Source organism: Petaurus breviceps, unplaced genomic scaffold, assembly GCF_028583685.1.
Source record: "Petaurus breviceps papuanus isolate PSGF00001 unplaced genomic scaffold, PetGlider_PUasm1.0 76, whole genome shotgun sequence".
In the NCBI taxonomy this organism is placed as follows: Eukaryota; Metazoa; Chordata; class Mammalia; order Diprotodontia; family Petauridae; genus Petaurus; species Petaurus breviceps.
In genome coordinates, this window is record NW_027186473.1 from 61,321,354 (window position 1) to 61,339,816 (window position 18,463).

An 18,463-nucleotide genomic window follows, 5' to 3' on the forward strand; every position below is an offset into this window, starting at 1 on the left:
ATTTATTCCTGTCATTCTTGGTGCGAAGAAGAAATAACATACTTCATTAAGTATAAAAATATCCTACAGGCAGTAGGAGGGGGAAAAGGCTACAAAAGGGGGGAATTAGGGAGGGAAGAAGTAAGGGGGAAGGGGAAGAAAAGGGAGGGGGACTGATAAGGGAACACTGAGGGAGGTGGTGGTCAAAAAAACTATTAAGGGGGGAAGGGAGAAGGGGGAAAAACAGGAGCATTAACAGAGGAGGGAATAGAATGGAGGGAAAGAAACAGATAACAATCATAACTGTAAATGTGAATGGAATGAACTCACCCATAAAATGGAGACGGATAGCAGAATGGAATAGAAATCATGATCCTACAATATGCTGTTTACAAGAAACACATCTGAAACAGAGGGATACACACAGGGTAAAGGTAAAAGGCTGGAGTAAAACATATCATGCCTCAGTTAAAGTAAAAAAAGCAGGGGTAGCAATCCTTATCTCAGATAAAGCAAAAGCAAAAACTGATCTAATTAAAATAGATAAGGAAGGAAACTATATTCTGTTAAAAGGCACCATCAAGAATGAAGCAATATCATTACTTTACATATATGGACCAAATGGTATAGCATTCAAATTCCTAGAGGAGAAGTTAAAGGAATCAGAGGAAGAAATAGATAGCAAAACTATACTAGTGGGAGACCTTAATCTCCCGCTCTCTGAACTTGATAAATCCAACCTCAAAATAAACAAGAAAGAAGTTAAGGAGGTGAACAGGATTTTAGAGAGGATATGTATGATAGATCTCTGAAGAAAACTGAATGGGGATAAAAAGGAATATACTTTCTTCTCAGTGGTTCATGGCACATACTCAAAAACCGACCACATTTTAGGGCATAAAAACCTCACAATTCTATGCAGTAAGGCAGAAACATTAAATGCATCCTTCTCAGATAATGATGCAATAAAAATTATATGCAATAAAGGGCCATGGAAAGACAGACTGAAAACTAATTGGAATTAAACCATTTAATCCTAAAGAATGAGTGGGTCAAACAAGAAATTAACAACAATCAGTAATTTTATTCAAGACAATGATAATAATGAGACAACACACCAAAATTTGTGGGATGCATTAAAGGCAGTTCTTAGGGGAAGTTTTATATCCCTGATGGCATACATGATTAAATTAGAGAAAAGGGAGGTCAACAAATTGGGCATGCAATTGAAAAACCTAGAAAAAGAACAAATTCAAAATCCCCAATTAAATACTAAATTAGAAATACTGAAAACTAAAGGAGAGATTAATAAAATCGAAAATTAAGAAAACTATTGAATTAAAAAATAAAACTAAGAGCTGGTTTTATGAAAAAACCAATAAAATTGATAGACCCTTAGTCAATATGATAAAAAATAAGAAAAAAGAAAACCAAATTATGAGTATCAAAAATGAAAAGGGTGAATCTACCTCCAATGAAGAGGAAATCAAAACAATGATTAGGAATTATTTTTCCCTATTGTATGCACCCCATCTCAGAAAAAGAAATTCAACAAGCCATCAGTCAACTCCCTAGGAAAAAATCTCCAGGGCCAAATAGATTTATGAGTGAATTCTATCAAACATTTAAAGAACAATTGATTCCAATATTCTACAAACTATTTGGGAAAATTAGTGAAGGAGCCCTACCAAATTCTTTTAATGACACAAATATGGTACTGATACCTAAATAAGGAAGAGATAAAAGAGAAAGAAAATTATAGAGCAATCTCCCTCATGAATATAGATACAAAAATTCTAAATAAAATACTAGCAAAAAGACTACAGCAACTTATCTCAAGAATAATACACTTTGATCTGGTAGGATTTATTCTAGGAATGCAAGGATGGTTTAATATTAGGAAAACCATCAGTATAATTGATCATATAAACAATAAAACTAGCAGAAACCACATGATGATCTCAATAGATGCAGAAAAGGCTTTTGACAAAATACAACATCCATTCCTATTAAAAACACTAGAAAGTGTAGGAATACATGGAGCCTTCCTTAAAATAATAGGTATTATCTATTTAAAGCCATTCTCAAGTATTATATGTAATGGCAAGAAGCTAGAAGCATTTCCCACAAGATCAGGGGTAAAAGAAGGGTGTCCACTATCACCCCTCTTATTCAATCTGGTACTAGAAATGTTAGCAGTAGCAATTAGAGAAGAAAAATAAATCAAAGGAATCAAATTAGGCAAAGAAGAGGCCAAGCTATCACTCTTTGCAGATGATATGATGACATACTTAGAGAATCCTATAGAATCAAGTAAAAAACTATTTGAGACAATAAATAGATTTGGAAAAGTTGCAGGATATAAAATGAACCCACAGAAATCCTTGGCATTCCTGTATATTTCCAATGAAATTCAACAGCAAGAGGTAGAAAGAGAAATCCCATTTAAAGTTACTGTAGACAGTATAAAATATTTGGGAATCTACCTGCCAAAACAAACCCAGGACCTATATGACCACAACTACAAAACACTTTTCACACAAATAAAGTCAGATCTAACTAATTGGAAAAATATCAATTGCTCATGGCTGGGTCAAGCTAATATAATAAAAATGACAATTTTGCCTAAATTAAATTATATATTTACTGCCATACCAATTAATTTACCAAAAAACTACTTTATAGAGCTATAAAAAAGAGTAACAAAATTCATTTGGAAGAATAAACGGTCCAGAATATCAAGGCAATTAATGAAAAGAAATGCTAGGGAAGGTGGATTAGATATACAAAATTTCAATCTGTATTATAAAGCAGCAGTCATCAAAACTACTTGGTACTGGCTGAGGAATAGAGGAGTGGATCAATAGAATAGATTAGGCACAGGAGATTCAGAAGTCAACAACTATAGTAATCTATTGTTTGATAATCCCGAAGACCCCAGTTTTTGAGATAAGAACTTACTATTTGACAAAAACTGCTGGGAAAACTAGAATATGGTATGGCAGAAACTGGGCATAGACCATTATCTAACACCATATACCAAAATCAAGTCTAAACGGGTATATGATCTAGGTATAAAGGTTGATATTGTAAGCAGTCTCCTAAAACAAGGAATAGTTTACCTGTCAGATTTCTGGAGAGGGAAAGACTTTATGACTAAACAAGAATTAGAGAACATTATAAAATGCAAAATGAATAATTTTGACTACATTAAATTGAAAAACTTCTGTACAAACAAAGCCAATGTAACCAAGATTAAGAGGGAGGTGGGAAATTGGCAAAGAATTTTTACAACCTATGTCTCTGCCAAAGGATTCATTTCTTAAATATACAGAGAATTCAGTCAAATCAATAAGAATACAAGTCATTCCCCAGTTGATTAAATGGTCAAAGGATATGAACAGGCAGTTTTCAGAGAAAGAAATTAAAGATATCTATAAGCATATAGAGAAATGCTCTAAATCACTATTGATTAGAGAAATGCAAATCAAAACAACTCTGAGGTACCACATCTCACTGGTCAGATTGGCTAAGATGACAAAACAGGAAAATGACAAATGCTGGCGTGGATGTAGGCAAATTGGAACACTAATGCATTGCTGGTGGAGTTGTGAACTGATCCACCCTTTCTGCAGAGCAATCTGGAATTATGCCCAAAGGGATGTAAATAATTTCATATCCTTTGACCCAGCAATATCACTCCTAGTGTTATATCCCAAAGAGATCATAGAAGTGGGAGGAAGACCCATATGTACAAAAATATTTATAGCAGCTCTTTTTGTGGTGGCAAAGAATTGGAAATTCAGGGGGTGCCCATCAATTGGGGAATGGCTGAACAAGTTGTGGTATATGCATGTTATGGAATACTATTGTGCTAGAAGAAATGAGGAGCAGATGGACTTCATTTTTACCTGAAGAGGCTTATACAAACTGATGCTGAGTGAGAAGAGCAGGACCAGGAAAAATGTGTACAGAATTACAGACACAACATATGTGTGATGACTAACTTTGATAGACTGGACTCTTCTCAGCAATGCAGTGATATAAGTTAATCCCAAAAGACTCATGATGGAGAGAGATGTGTACATCCAGAGAAAGACCTAGAAAGAACTGAGTTTATATCCAGATTGAAGCAAACTACCTGATCTTTTTTCCTTTTCTTGTTTGGTTTATGTCCTCTTTAGCATTTTTCATTCCATCTGATACAATCTGTCTTTATAACCTCACTAATGTCTAATGTGAAAGTATTTATAGATCCTATACTTGACTGTATGCTGCCATGGCGGGGAGGGGAGGGAGGGTCACAAAATGTGAAACTCAAAGAATTGTGCAATCGAATCTTGTAAACTAAAAATAAGCAAACAAATTAATAAAAAAAAATAAAGAAAAAAATTTAGAAAAAAAAAAGACAAACATTAGTTAGGAAGCACGTAGAGGACCACAAGTGGGATGGGCAGAGCCTTGAGTTCATAGCATATAGGGATCAACTAAAAGAATTAAGGATATCAACTTTTGAGAAGAGAAGGCTTAGGAGGAATAAATGGCTTTCATATATGAAAGAACAAGTAGACTTTTCTTTGTTCCCAGAAAGCACAGTGGAAACCAGTGGAAATGAGTGGGAATTTAAAAAGAAAAAAATCTAAGTTTGATATAAAGAAAGATTTCAGAGCAATTAAACCTATAAAAAGGGGCATTGGCTGCTTCAGGAGGGGATGAGTTCCCTCTCACTGGAGGTCTTCTAACAGAGGCTAGATGACTATATTGTTCTAGCGGGTTTCTTTTTTTGGTATAGGTTGGACTAGATAAGCATATTAGCTAATCTGATAGGTGTGAAGTGGCACTTCAGAGTTCCTTTTATTTACATTTCTCTGACCAAAAGTGATTTAGAGCACTTCATCATATGCCTCTAGATAGCTTTGATTTCTTCCTCTGAAAGCTGCCTGTTATATCCTTTGACCATTTATCAATTGGGGAATGGTTTATATTCTTATAAATTTGACTCAGTCCTATAAATATTTGACAAATGAGGCCTTTATCAGAAATGCTTGCTGTGAAGATCGTTCCCCATCTTTCTGCTTTCCTTCTAATCTTGGTTGCACTGATTTTATTTGTGCAAAAGTTTTTTTTATTTTAATATAATCAAAACTATCTGTTTTGCATTTCATAATGTTCTCTATCTATTGTTTGGTGGTGAATTCTTCCCTTTCCCATAGATTTCACGGGTAGACTATTCCTTACTCTTTTAATTTGCTTATGGGGTTATCTTTTGTGTCTAAATTATGTACCATTTTTACTTTATCTTGGTATATGGTGTAAGATATTGGTCTATACCCAGTTTATGCCCTAATGTTTTCCACTTTTCCAAGGAGTTTTTGTCAAATAGTGAGTCCGTATCTCAAATGGTGAGAAACCTTTGGGTTTATTAAACACTTGGTTACTATGGTCATTTACTGTTACTATGTCATGTACCTAATTACTAATTACTATCTCATGTACCTACTCTATTCCACTGATTCACTGCTCTATTTCTTACACAGTACCAGATAGTTTTGATGATTACTTCGTTATAATATAGTTTGAGAGCTGATATTACAAGGCCACCTTCCTTTGACTTTTTTATTCATTAATTTCCTTGATTTTCTTGATCTTTTATCCTTCCAGATGAATTTTATTTTTATTTTTTCTAATTCTATCAAATAATTTTTGGTAGTTTGATTGTTATGACTCTGAATAAGTAAATTAGCTTAGGCAGAACTGTCATATTTATCATATGGCTCAACCTACCCATGAGCAATTGATATTTTTCCAATTGTTTAGATCTGACTTTATTTCTGTGAAAAGTTTTTATAATTGTGTTCATATAGTTACTGGGTTTGTCTTGGCAGGTAGAATCCTAAGTATTTTATATTGTTTACAGTTATTTTAAATGGAATTTCTCTCTCTCTTGCTATTGGGCTTTATTGGACATATAAAGAAATGCTGATGGAGTAGCTAGGTGGCGCAGTGAATAGAGTGCTGGCCCTGGAGTCAGGAAGACCTGGGTTCAGATCCAGCCTCAGACACTTAACACACACACACACACACACACACACACACACACACAAAACAAGCCATGTGACCTTGGGCAACTCACTTAACTCCAGTTGCCCTCCAAAATCAAAGCTGATAATTTATGTAAATTTATCTTATATCTGACAACTGTGCCAAAGTTGTTAATTATTTCAGGTAATTTTTAAGTTGATGCTCTAGGATTCTCTAAGTATACCATCATATCATCTTAAAAGAGTGGTAGTTTTATTTCTGCATTGCTTATTCTAAATCCTTCAATTTCTTTTTCTTCTCTTATTGCTATAGCTAACATTACTAGTACAACATTGAATAATAATCTTGATAATGGGCATCCTTGCTTCACCCCTGATCTTTTTGGGAAGTCTTCTATCTTATTCCCATTACAAATAATGCTTGCTCATGGTTTTAGATAGATACTGCTTATCCTTTTAAGGAATGTTCCCTTTATTCCTATGCTCTCTAGTATTTTTAATAGTATGCATCTTTGATGAAATATTTGATGCCATTTTCCATTTGCAAATTATCATTGGTAACATACAGCAACTCGCTTCCACCAATCAGTACCTTTAAAATGTTAATTTTTTCTGACATCATGATCCTATTGCATTATCAGAATACTATTGGAATTTTCAAAATGACATTTTATAGCAGGGAGACGCTGTTGATGATAGAAAGTGCTCTGATCCATTCTATTCTTTTCTAATTATTCAACTCTAATCCTCTATCAATTTCCTTCTATATATGTACTGATGAATTAACTCACCAAACTACTCACGTAGCTATATACTCTAATCTTGGAAATAGGCATTCCTTATCTACTCTATTTGCTCTGTATAGAATTGTAGGCAATTCTAGGCCATTCTCTTTTTAGTGTCCCTCAATCATCAGGAAAAAATCTCCTATTTAGCACGTCAACAATTTGCATTTATAAGTATTCAAAAACCTAAAATTCTTAACATCTTCCATCTCCTTTTTCCATTTTCATAGCATCTTCACTGTGGAAACTATAGGAGGCCTATGCTTCATGGTTGCTTTATATTTTTAAATGTTTTATGTATCACCATGGCCAAAGAATTCATCATCTAGTAGCAACCTATTAATCATCAACCTAGTCTTTTCTGATGACCCTGCTTGAAATGTTTACAGGTCAGGGGAAACTTTAAGAGACTGAACCCCACTGGCCCAGCCTTCAAGAAACTATGGCCACCTCCAGACAGTGATAAAGAAGCAGAGTAAGACTTGTGTTGATTCTTGTTAAGATTTGTAAAACATCTTGCTGAAGAAGATGGGTGAATGACTTCTAGGGCTGTATCCCAGAGATCATAGAAGTGTGAGAAAGACCCATATGTACAAAAATTTTTATAGCAGCTCTTTTTGTGGTGGCAAAGAACTGGAAGTCAAGGGGATGCTCATTAATTGAGGAATGGCTAAACAAGGTGTGGTATATGAATGTAATGGAATACTATTGTGCTATAAGAAATGAGGAACAGATGAACTTCATAATAACCTGGAGAGACTTATATAAACTGATGAGGAGAGCGGAATCAGGAGAACTTTGTACACAATTACAGACACATTGCATGTGTGATGGCTAACTTTGATGGACTGGGCTCCTCTCAGCAATTCAAGGTTTTAAGACAACTCCAAAAAACTCATGATGGAAAGGGATATCCACATCCAGAGAAAGAACTAGAAAGGAGTCTGAATGCAGATTGAAGCAAACTACTTATTCTCTCTCTCTCTCTCTTTCTCTCTCTCTCTCTCTCTCTCTCTCTCTCTCTCTCTCTCTCTCTCTCTCTCTCTCTCTCTCTCTCTCTCTCTCTCTGTTTTGTTTCCTCTTTCTCATTGTTCACTCCATTGGCTATAATCTTTCTTTACAACTTGTCTAATGTTCAATGTGAAGGTATTTGTAAACCCTACATTTGATTGTATGCCACCATGGGTGGGGGGAAGGGGAGAGAAGAGAGGGGGGAGAAAATTAGAAACTCAAGTGATTGTGGAACTGAATGATGTAAACTAAAAGTAAATAAGTAAATTTTAAAAAGAAGAGGGGTGAATGTCAAATACAACGCCTGTTTTTAAGCAAAGTCATCTTTAATGTTCTTATTCATTACTACTTGTCCATGGAAGTTTTTACTCATAAATCAAATAATAATTGACATGTCTTATGGGTTATATTTAGGAATGCCCTCAGGAGAATATAAAGTTGTATTTATCCTTTCTATTTATACAATATGTCTATTTAAAGACTTTGAAATAATGACCATTTTTGGATAGCAGATTGAAACACTAGAGGAAAAACAAATATATCACTAATTACACCTGTCCATTGCAAGCATACATTTGATTTACTTTCTAATCATCAAATCCCTGATTCCAGGAACATGAGAGAAGAGGTAATTTCTCATTCATTATCACTACTGTTGCATTTGTCACCCAAAGTTTTAAACTAAAATCCCGCTGTGCCGCAATTTAATGTTTTTCTTCTGGAAAAACAACAGAGTTTAACATCTAGGTGGCAAAAATGATTAGTTAATTAAGACAGACCTACCACTACCAATGGTGGCTTCCTCAGCTGTCCATGGAGACCAGTTTCTGCATTATCTCTCTCCCCAATGAAATAGAGTCCTGGTATCTCCTCCAACTTCTGTTCTGTAGGAAGGATGCTTTGTGTTACTTGTCCAAAGTACAACAGTTGCCACTTTCAGTTCCATGCTCTAAAGTAGGCTCAAGGTCAGTCACTGAGAAAGCTAGTGTTTCTCAGGAGACAAGTCTACTACAGTAGATTCAGTTGGATTTTAGTTATGACAGCAAATTACAAATCTATTAGTATAATTTTAAAGCAAATATTTACTATTTAATTAGATTTCTTCTTTTTCAAATTGTCACCCCAATATATTATTTACTTAATGAACTGAAGACATGTCTTTTCCAATAAGAATTTATTTTCCCTTCTCCTCCTCCTCCTTCTCTCTCTCTCTCTCTCTCTCTCTCTCTCTCTCTCTCTCTCTCTCTCTCTCTCTCTCTCTCTGTATATACCTATGTCTGTGTCTATACATATATAGACATATATATACATACATGCAGAAGCATATATATCTGCATACATATATACATGCATATGTGTGCAATAAACACAAAAAGACAAGATATTTGATTAATTATTCACAAGATATCAGCTGTGAGAAATATCCTAACCATTGTCTCTTTTAATCATTGCTATGTCTGTTGATTTCAGCTCTGGAAACAGTATCACCATGAACTCTTTTCAGGATACCAGTTGAAGTGTTTTATTTAAAATTCTCTTCATATTTCCTTGAAAGAAATAAGGTTTAACATAATTCTTTCAGGAAGACTAAATCCCTTAGTGCTTTTCCTTTGTTCTCTCTAAAACCATGATAATTCACAAACTCCTCAAATGACTTCCAAGATTCTATTGCCTCTAAAAGATGAGGTAATCATATTATAGTCTCTGGGGGAGAGGTTATTGAAAGTGATATTACATTTTTCCCATGGCCAAAAATGTTAAGTCTCTGAAAATCATTTGTGAGTATATTTAATCTGCATTAGTATCATATATTATAAAATATAGTTCTATATAGTATGTAAAATTTCATACGTAGCTAATATTAATTATATAGTGAATAACATATTATTATTTGTGTTGTATGTCAAATATTAATGCATTTTGTTGTTGTTTATTATTCATTCTAGAAGACCATGACATCAGGAAGGTGATGACATGACTTGCAAGTGAATTGAATTCAAGTGAGAGAGGGCTGTGCAAAGTCACCAGCCTCACTCTCTCTGTCAGAGCCATCTGAGTCCAGTGGCAAGATACAGATCTGGATTACTGGAGATAGCTCCTGATGCAGTGGAACACCTTGGCCTTTTGAGGTTATGATCTTCCCCAGGTTTCAGTTTAACTGAGACAAGACCCTTTCAGTGATTAAGGTTAGGTAAGAAATGAGGCAAAGAATAGCTTCTTTTACTGACTAAAAAAAATCAATTTGGGAGAAAAACACCCTCAGGTTTTCTGGCCAAAATAGAAACAATTGCTATTTATACTCATTCTGAAGTGAACCATCGGGGGCTAAACAATGATCAAGTGAGGTTTGGGCTGGTACCTATTGTTGGCCAATCAATGAGAGCCAAGGTAGTCTGGAGCTGGATAGTGAATTACTTTAAAATGATAGTTTCTAACCAAGATGGCTGCCTGAATTGGAAGCAGACAAAAAGCAGGAAAGTGCGTACTCTTCAAAGTTCTTCATCACTGTCATGGAGGACATCCTGCCCAAGGACCTTATAGGTTCCTGAAGACACTAGAATCAGGGCTGGGAGTGTGAAGACTTGAGCTAGAAGTAGAAAAGTTATGACAGAGTGACCTGGGAAGGAGGGTCCAATACTGTTAGCAAATATTCTTTCATCTTTATTATGCTGTCTTCCTAACAGGTCATAACTTTTATTAAATCTTTGTTGGCCAATCACTAGATCATTCAATCTGACAAACACAACTCTTCTGAATACCTGTAACTTTGCTCTCTGGAGATTAAATTTTAAAAAAAGGAGAAGGACTCCCTGTGTATGGTGAGAACCTACAGAAGATCCTATTTAATGTTGACATTGTGCAGATTGAATCAAGCCTCAAAGATGTAGGGCCTTCTAAAAGAGATCTTCAACTACTCAAGATGATGTATCAGTTCAAAAAGGAGAAAAGAAATTAGGGAAAAGAGGGTCACTGACATCTTTTTAGAAAATAGAGAGACATGGTAAAAGGAAAAGAGGTGGGCTGAGATAATACATGGGCACTGCAAATACTATAGGAAATACTAAATGAACTAAATATCTCCACTGCACAAAATAAATGCCCTATTGGAGATTTGTGAAGAACATGTAGGTGAATTGCCCAAAGTAAGTTATCTACATTGATGTGATCACAAATATACTAAAGTACTGAAAAAAATATAAAAGTCTAAGAAAAATATGTTGTGAAATTCCCATTGCATATTTATTTCAATATTGATATTTGCAATAAATTATGCAACTGGATGCCCAAATTTCAGGTTAATATGGTATATCAACTGATGATTTCCTTATTCCTGATACTTAGAAAAAAAAAGTTTTAAAAATGCTATTGCTTCAGGAAGACACAAAGTTATTCAGTTATGTGAAACATCTGGTACTGAAATTGGGATTTTAAATAATTATTTGAGAGGATGTTGTAATATAAATATTCACAGGTTCAAAAGAGTGGTGACTTATAGGTTATCAAGTAAAAAAAATGAAACCACCTGGAGAAACAAAATCCATCTGTATGGCTGAATTTAGTTGAAAATGTTTTTTAGCCTTGTTAATAAAACTCTCATGTAAGATTTATTTGATTGAATAATTTACTAAGAGTATTTCCCTAGGCATCATAAAGAGCTAAACTGATTTTAAAAATGAATATACTAGTCATCTTTCTGACTTTCAAGTCAAGTTTGTAGTTTTCTAATTAATATAATTAACAAACTCAGTTTTAGATTTTATGTATGTCCTGAACCACTTTTCAAAAGAATATTCCTAGGGACTTGATGAAGCATATTTTTCTAAAGACTTTCTTTGTGAAGAAATAAAATAGATGTCTTTTTCCTCATAGTTATACAAGTCGCACTATACTCTTGTAATTCTTTTGTGTTATTCTGGGTACTAGAGCACAAAAATGATTTTCTTTGCTATACTGCCTTTAGAGGAGGTAGAGCACTATTGCCAATATTTAGCCTACCTTGAAATGACACTGCATATCATTTATTCTTTGTCGTAAGCATATAAGCTCTTCCTTCTACACTGTTTTCTTGATCCAGATGTATGTGGAGGCCCACTGGCTTTGGATTCATCCCTCAATCATTCACAACTATATTTTCATGCTTCTTCCCCAGAATAAGTTCCCATTCTAGGTTTCTGGTTTTTATCTCTGGATTGATTATGAAGATTCTTTTGGGTTACTGGAAATAGGGACTAATTTCAGACTTTGTGCCTTTCCACATGGTTGTTGACATTCTCCTGATCCATCAATATACCCATCTACTAATCTCCAATGAGTATATATATATATATATATATGGATAGCAAATGGTGGGGGCACAGAAACAACTACAGAAATACATACACAGGGGCAGCTAAGTGGCACAGTGAATAGAGCACCAGCCCTGGAGTCAGGAGGATCAGGGTTCAATCCAGCTTCAGACACTTAACACTGATTAGCCATGTAACCTTGGGCAAGTCACTTAACCCCAATTGCCCTGCCTTCCTCCCTCCAAAAAGAAAAAAAAAGAAATACATACACAAAGTAATATCTGATGGACTTCTTCAAGTAATGAGAAAAAAAGGATATAACTGTTACAATGGTAATAAAGATAGTTAAAATAATAACATTACACATGCATGTATACTTCAAAAAATATAAAGCAACATCCAAAACTTTTGAGACTTGCCTAGGGTTACTCAACTAGTAAGTATCTGAGGTTGGTTGGATTTGAACTCAAGAAGAGATGTCTTCCTAACTTCAGGTTTAGCATTCTCCCTACTGTGCCACTTAATCACTCTAATGTGTTACCTAAGCACCCAAAAGAACATCCAGTTAATCCAATCCCAGTTAATGTGATCCAGACAAATATGATTGGATCACACTGACCACAAAAGAAATTAGCTGTGGTAAAAGAAAAAATCACCAGCTTTTACTTTATCATATACAGTTGAGGATGTGTGTGTGTATGTGTTTGTGCCTGGTGGTGGGTACAGTTTGTGAGAGTGGGAAGATACATCACTATCTTCTGAAGCTCTTTGAACACTGAAGGAGAACCATATGGGCTTGTGTTACTATCTTTATTTTAAAGATGCAAATAGCTTCCCCTAAGTGAAAATCTTGAGTGGCTCCAAATTGCTTCTCAGAGAAAATACAGAGTTCTCAATCTGGCAGTTGAAGACATCCACAAAATGGCTGTCACCTTGCTTTCCCATTTTATTTCATATTAACCCTCATGCACTCCCTATTCCAGTTCAATTGGTCTACTCATCTATTCCTTAAGCATGGAATTCTGATTCCTTCTTTTATGTCTTGACATAGGTGGTCCCCAATATCTAGAATACTAAAGATTCCTTCCTTATCTCTGCCTCATAGAATTCTTAACTTTTTTCAAAGTAGCTTGTAGGTTCTACCCCTCCCACATGAGGCCCTGATCCCCTAATTGGTGTACTTAACCTCTTGAAATTAATTTCTATAATTTTTTGTTTTGTTTTTACTTATCTTCATACATATTTATCTTTCCTAGAATAATGTAAAGTCTTTTAAGAGTCGGGGATGCTTTATTATGAGTTTCTAGACCCAGTATCTAGCACAATCCCTTACAAATCTTCACTTAATAATTTTTTAAATTTTAATTAAATGACTGACATAACAAGAATGTAGAGGTGAGGTGAATATCATAAGAAGAAACTACATGGAAAATTTCTAGAAAATATCCTCTCCTAAAAAAATCTTCACTATTTAATTGGAATATTGTTAGAAAAGATATGCCCCACAGAGGTAAGACAGAAAGTTATAACAAATGCCCAAACTCAGGTTTTCCTGACTCCAAACCTAGGGCTTTCTCTAGCCCCCCTCCATTTTGTCACCCAACTTCCTGGTATGTATCAGAGGAAAAACTTGAACCCAGATTTTCCTGACTCAGAAACTAATTCTTTGTCCACAACTCTTATATAAAAGTAAATACCATCATTTCCCAGGCAGAACAGTTTTCCCCAAAGATCTAAAGACCTTCTGTTTTTCAATTTGCTCTCCATCCAGGATTGTAAATTAAGGAAAGATTAGGAAGTAGAGAAACAATTCACTTAATGATTATAAAAAAAAAAAACGCACACATACCTTCTAGATAAAAAGATTCTCATCCTCACCTCCTATTAGAATAAGGAAATCAGCCTCACTATCATTTCACATTATTTCATTTAAAACATAATATTCAAAAGTCAAAACTCAATTGGTCAAGGAGGAAACTTTCTCCATAGAGATGTCCAATACTGTGAGAAAAATCCCAAGTTTTAAGAATGCAGACTATATAAGAGTTAGCTCAACTAAGTTCGCTAGATCTTGGCTCTTGTACCATATTGACTTCCACAAGCTTCCCCATGTCTGTCAGCCCTTGCCTCTCAGTGCTGAGAAAATCCCTGGTTCTGACCCAGCCTGACCTTTGGTTTTCATTCTCTTGGTTTTCTATTTGGATCTAGCTTCTTTGCTCAGGAAGAGTTTACCCTAGTCTTGGTGAAAGGTTTGATCTGTCCTCTGTCAGCTCCCCTGTTCAAAGGAGGAAAATTGATCTAAAGTTTGAAATAAAAGTTTAAACAAAAGCTACCTGATAGCATGTATAAGCTAAAAAAAATTAATGTTAATAAAATATTTAATAGAAAGAAGGAAGGGAAAAAATGGAATTTTTTTAAGTGACTGAAATGCTTATACTCAATAAACTCCAGTGGCTTCCCATTGCCTCCAGGATCGAATAAAAAATCTTCTGGTTAGTTTTCAAAGCCCTTCATAACCAGTCTTCCTCCTACTTTCCAGTCTTCTTACATCTTGCTTTTTAACAAGTACTCTTCAGTCCAGTGATATTGGTCTCGTGGCTCTTCACACTCCAACTCTCAGCTCTAAGCATTTTTTTTCTGGCTACCTCTCATGCCTGGAGTGTTCTCCCTCCTCCACTGTACCTGACTTCCTTTAAGTCCCAAATAAATCCCTACTTTTACCAGAAATCTTCCCTGACCTTCATAATGATAGAGCCTTCCCTCTGCTAATTATTTCCTATTTATCCTGCATAGAACTTGCTTTATTCTTTTGCTTGTCATCTCCTCCGATTGATTATAAACCTCTTCTAGACAGGGATTGTCCTTGTCTTTTGTGTGATACTACTTGGTATAGTGGGTAACCAGGATTTAACAAATATTAAATGATTAATTGATGTTGACTCTTAATTATTAAACAGCTAAAACTAACCCTCCAGTGAGTTTTGTAATCTATCAGTGGTGTTTAGTTCACATCTCTCCACCTTTACAATAGTACGAAACACTTTATAAACAACAACAAAAATAACTGAGCTGAAATTTAAGTGAACTATATTCACATCATTTCCCCTCCTCTTTTAGGTTAGTACTCCTGCCCCATCCCCCCAAAAAGGGAAATGAGTTTAGTCTGTTCATGATGAAGCCATATTTGTAAAGTCACAATTTCTCTTTTCACATGTTCACCAACCATCTCTTTAATGATCCATTCTGGAATTTTCCCAGCAGTCAAATTCAAATTCCCAAACTCTGTTCTCTTCCTATTAAAAAAAAAATCATAGGAACTGGCCCTGAAGTCAGGAAGACTTGAGTTCAAATCTGGCCTTAGACACTTGACACACTTACTAGCTTTGTGACCTTGGGCAAGTCACTTAACCCCAATTGCCTTGCCTTGCCCCCTCAAAAAAAAATCAGATAACATTTGCCTTTCTTCAATATTCCAAGAGGATTGTAATGTAGAAAGTAGTGACAAATCACTGCTTAATTGGAAAGAGAAAAGTCTACTGCTTGTCATAAAATCCCATCAGGTCATGTCATCTCAGTTTCTCCTGGTTTGGACAAAGAAAAACAAAGCAAAATTATAAAAAGAGCTCTGTGAAGAGGCTACATAGTGGAAGGTGGAAAAAACTTCAGTGGGACATGGAGCTCCCCTTGTAAGTATTGGGGAGAGTAGTTAGAATGAAATAGCAGTGAAAGGCTTGAAGCCTGAAAAGGGAGAGTAGGCTAAGACATCACACCCTGATGCACACCTGAGGAAGCCAAAGTGATGAGTGCCTGAGAAAATGCATATAGCCCTAAAGCAAGGCTTTTGTTGGTGCTCTTTGGATGTTTTTTTTATTTCACATTCAGTCAGAACATAACTTGATCTAGGTTCTTATTAAAAAAAATAGATTCAGGAGAAGCAAACAGAACTGGATTGAGGTAGGGAGAGAGTGAATGCAATTACAAGTGGGAAGAAAATAATCTTTGCTGATGTGTTGTATTTATTTGCATCTTTCTTCTAATTGCATTTTCTTTTATTGGTAATATGTAAATATAGGTCATGTGTAGTTAACATCCATATATATTAAATTTTTTGCATATGAAACAATATTAGTTGGATCATGTTTTTCAGTTTCTCACTCATCTCAGTTACCTAGGCTTAGAGTAAATTTTCATGTGGACCTGAATTCTAATCCTGCCTATAATGGTTTTTAACTATGTGATCCTAAGCAAGTCATTTGAAGTCTCTGTGCCTCAGTTTTCTCATCTGCAAATCATGAAGAGGGTTTTTCAAACCTTAAAGAGCTATATTATTGCCACTCATTATGTGGCTATTGTTATTATCATCATCAACAATACCAAACCCATACTACTCTGACAGGGACAGATAACCACTTAGTGCTATCTATCCAAAATGATGGAATGGTAAGAAGAAACTTACCAGTCACAGGAGTTGGCTATTATCTTGGTTTTCTCACTATTTATGAAACTTTAAACAGATAGCAAGTCAAGTCAAAAATCATTTATTAATCACCTACTGTGTTCTAGGCACTACACTAAGTTCTAGGGATACAAAGATTAGTAAAAAAAAAAAAAATAGCCCTCAGTGGGCTTACAAATTAAAGGGGGAGTTAAATATAGTAACCATTATGTACAAACAAGATGTACATGCATATATATGTATGTATGTATATTGGCAATTGGGGTTAAGTGACTTGCCCAAGGTCACAAATCTAGTAAGTGTGTCAAGTGTCTGAGGCCAGATCTGAACTCAAGTCTTCCTAACTCCACGGCCATTGCTCTATTCACTGCATCACCTATCTGCCCTCTGATTTTTTTTTAATAGGAAGAGAACAGAGTTTGGGAATTTGAATTTGACTGCTGGGAAAATTCCAGAATGAATCATTAAAGAGATGGTTATATACAGAGAGAGAGAGAGAGAGAGAGAGAGAGAGAGAGAGAGAGAGAGAGAATGAGAATACACTGGAGATAATCTCAGAGGGAAGGATTAGAGAGATGGGAAAAGACTTCTTATAGCACTTGGAATTTTAGTTGAAAATTGAAGGCTCAGTGAAGACAGAAGGTAGAGACAAAGAGAGAGAGAATTATAGAGAGCAGTTAGTGAAAATTCACAGTTAGGAGAGTGGATGTCATGTGTGAGAAATAGCAAGGAAACCAATGTCACTGGATTATAATATCCATGATGGGAATTGGATGATTTGGAGATTGGATTTCAAGAAAGGGTTAGGGCTAGATAAATAGATCTAGTAGTTATCTGTATAGATATGAGGCTGTTAGATGGAGTAAGCTTGGTAGTTCTGAGTTAAAAAGAGAGTGAGAGGAAAGGAAATGTAGATACCCATTATAGGTAGTTTTGTGAAGGAGTTTAAACACAAAAAGAAGGAGAAATATGAAGAGATGCCTAGTGGGAAAGGATATATGAAAGTGAGAATATTTTTTTGAGCATGCAAGAGACAGAAGCATGTTTGTAGATAGCAGGGATGCAGCTGATAAATAGGGAGAGGTTGCAGATTAGTGTGATCAGGCATGATAGGAGTCACAACCTCTGAGGCCCTCAGTTTCTTTATCTGCAAAATGAGAGGGTCGTTGTTCTTTAAGATTACCTCCAGCTTTAAATCTATGGCACCATAATCTATTGCGATAGTAACTGAAAGTAAAGGAATCTGGATTCCCTGAACTTGAAAGTCCAGTAGAGTATGTGGGAGTTGAAGACAACTTCAGGGAGGTTGTTGGAATGGTCTTAAATTAAAAACCAAGAACAGTTCCTTGCAAGATGAGCTCATTAAAAAAATAAGTGAGCCAATTGAGTGTGATCAAACTGATCACAAGTAGAAGAATTATTAGTACCATTAAAAGAATGCATTTAATTTTATCTTGGATCAAAAGGAAGCATTTGAGATCAGCATGCACATCACTTTCCTATAATTTATTTCTAGGAAGCACTACTCTTACTGCCTGTTATGAATGCATTGCAAAAATAAACATCACAATTCAGTAATAAGATACTTTATTGCTACTAGACATGATTGCTATTATGATTGACTAACATAAATATCACAGATTAAAGTTGGAAGGGACTGCAAAATCCATCTAGTCTAACTTTTTTATTTTTACAGCTGAAGAAACTAAAACCCAAAAAGGTTCAGAGACTTAACCACAGTTCCTTATGTAGCAAGGGGCCAAGCTAGGAGTTGAACCCAGACCTTCCAAGTCCAGATGCAGTGCCCTTTCCAAGGTATCTAAGAATGAAATGTATTCGGTGTGATACTACAGTATACTAAGCATTTATGGTTTTGGTTCACAGTAGCCTCTTAATAAATGCCTG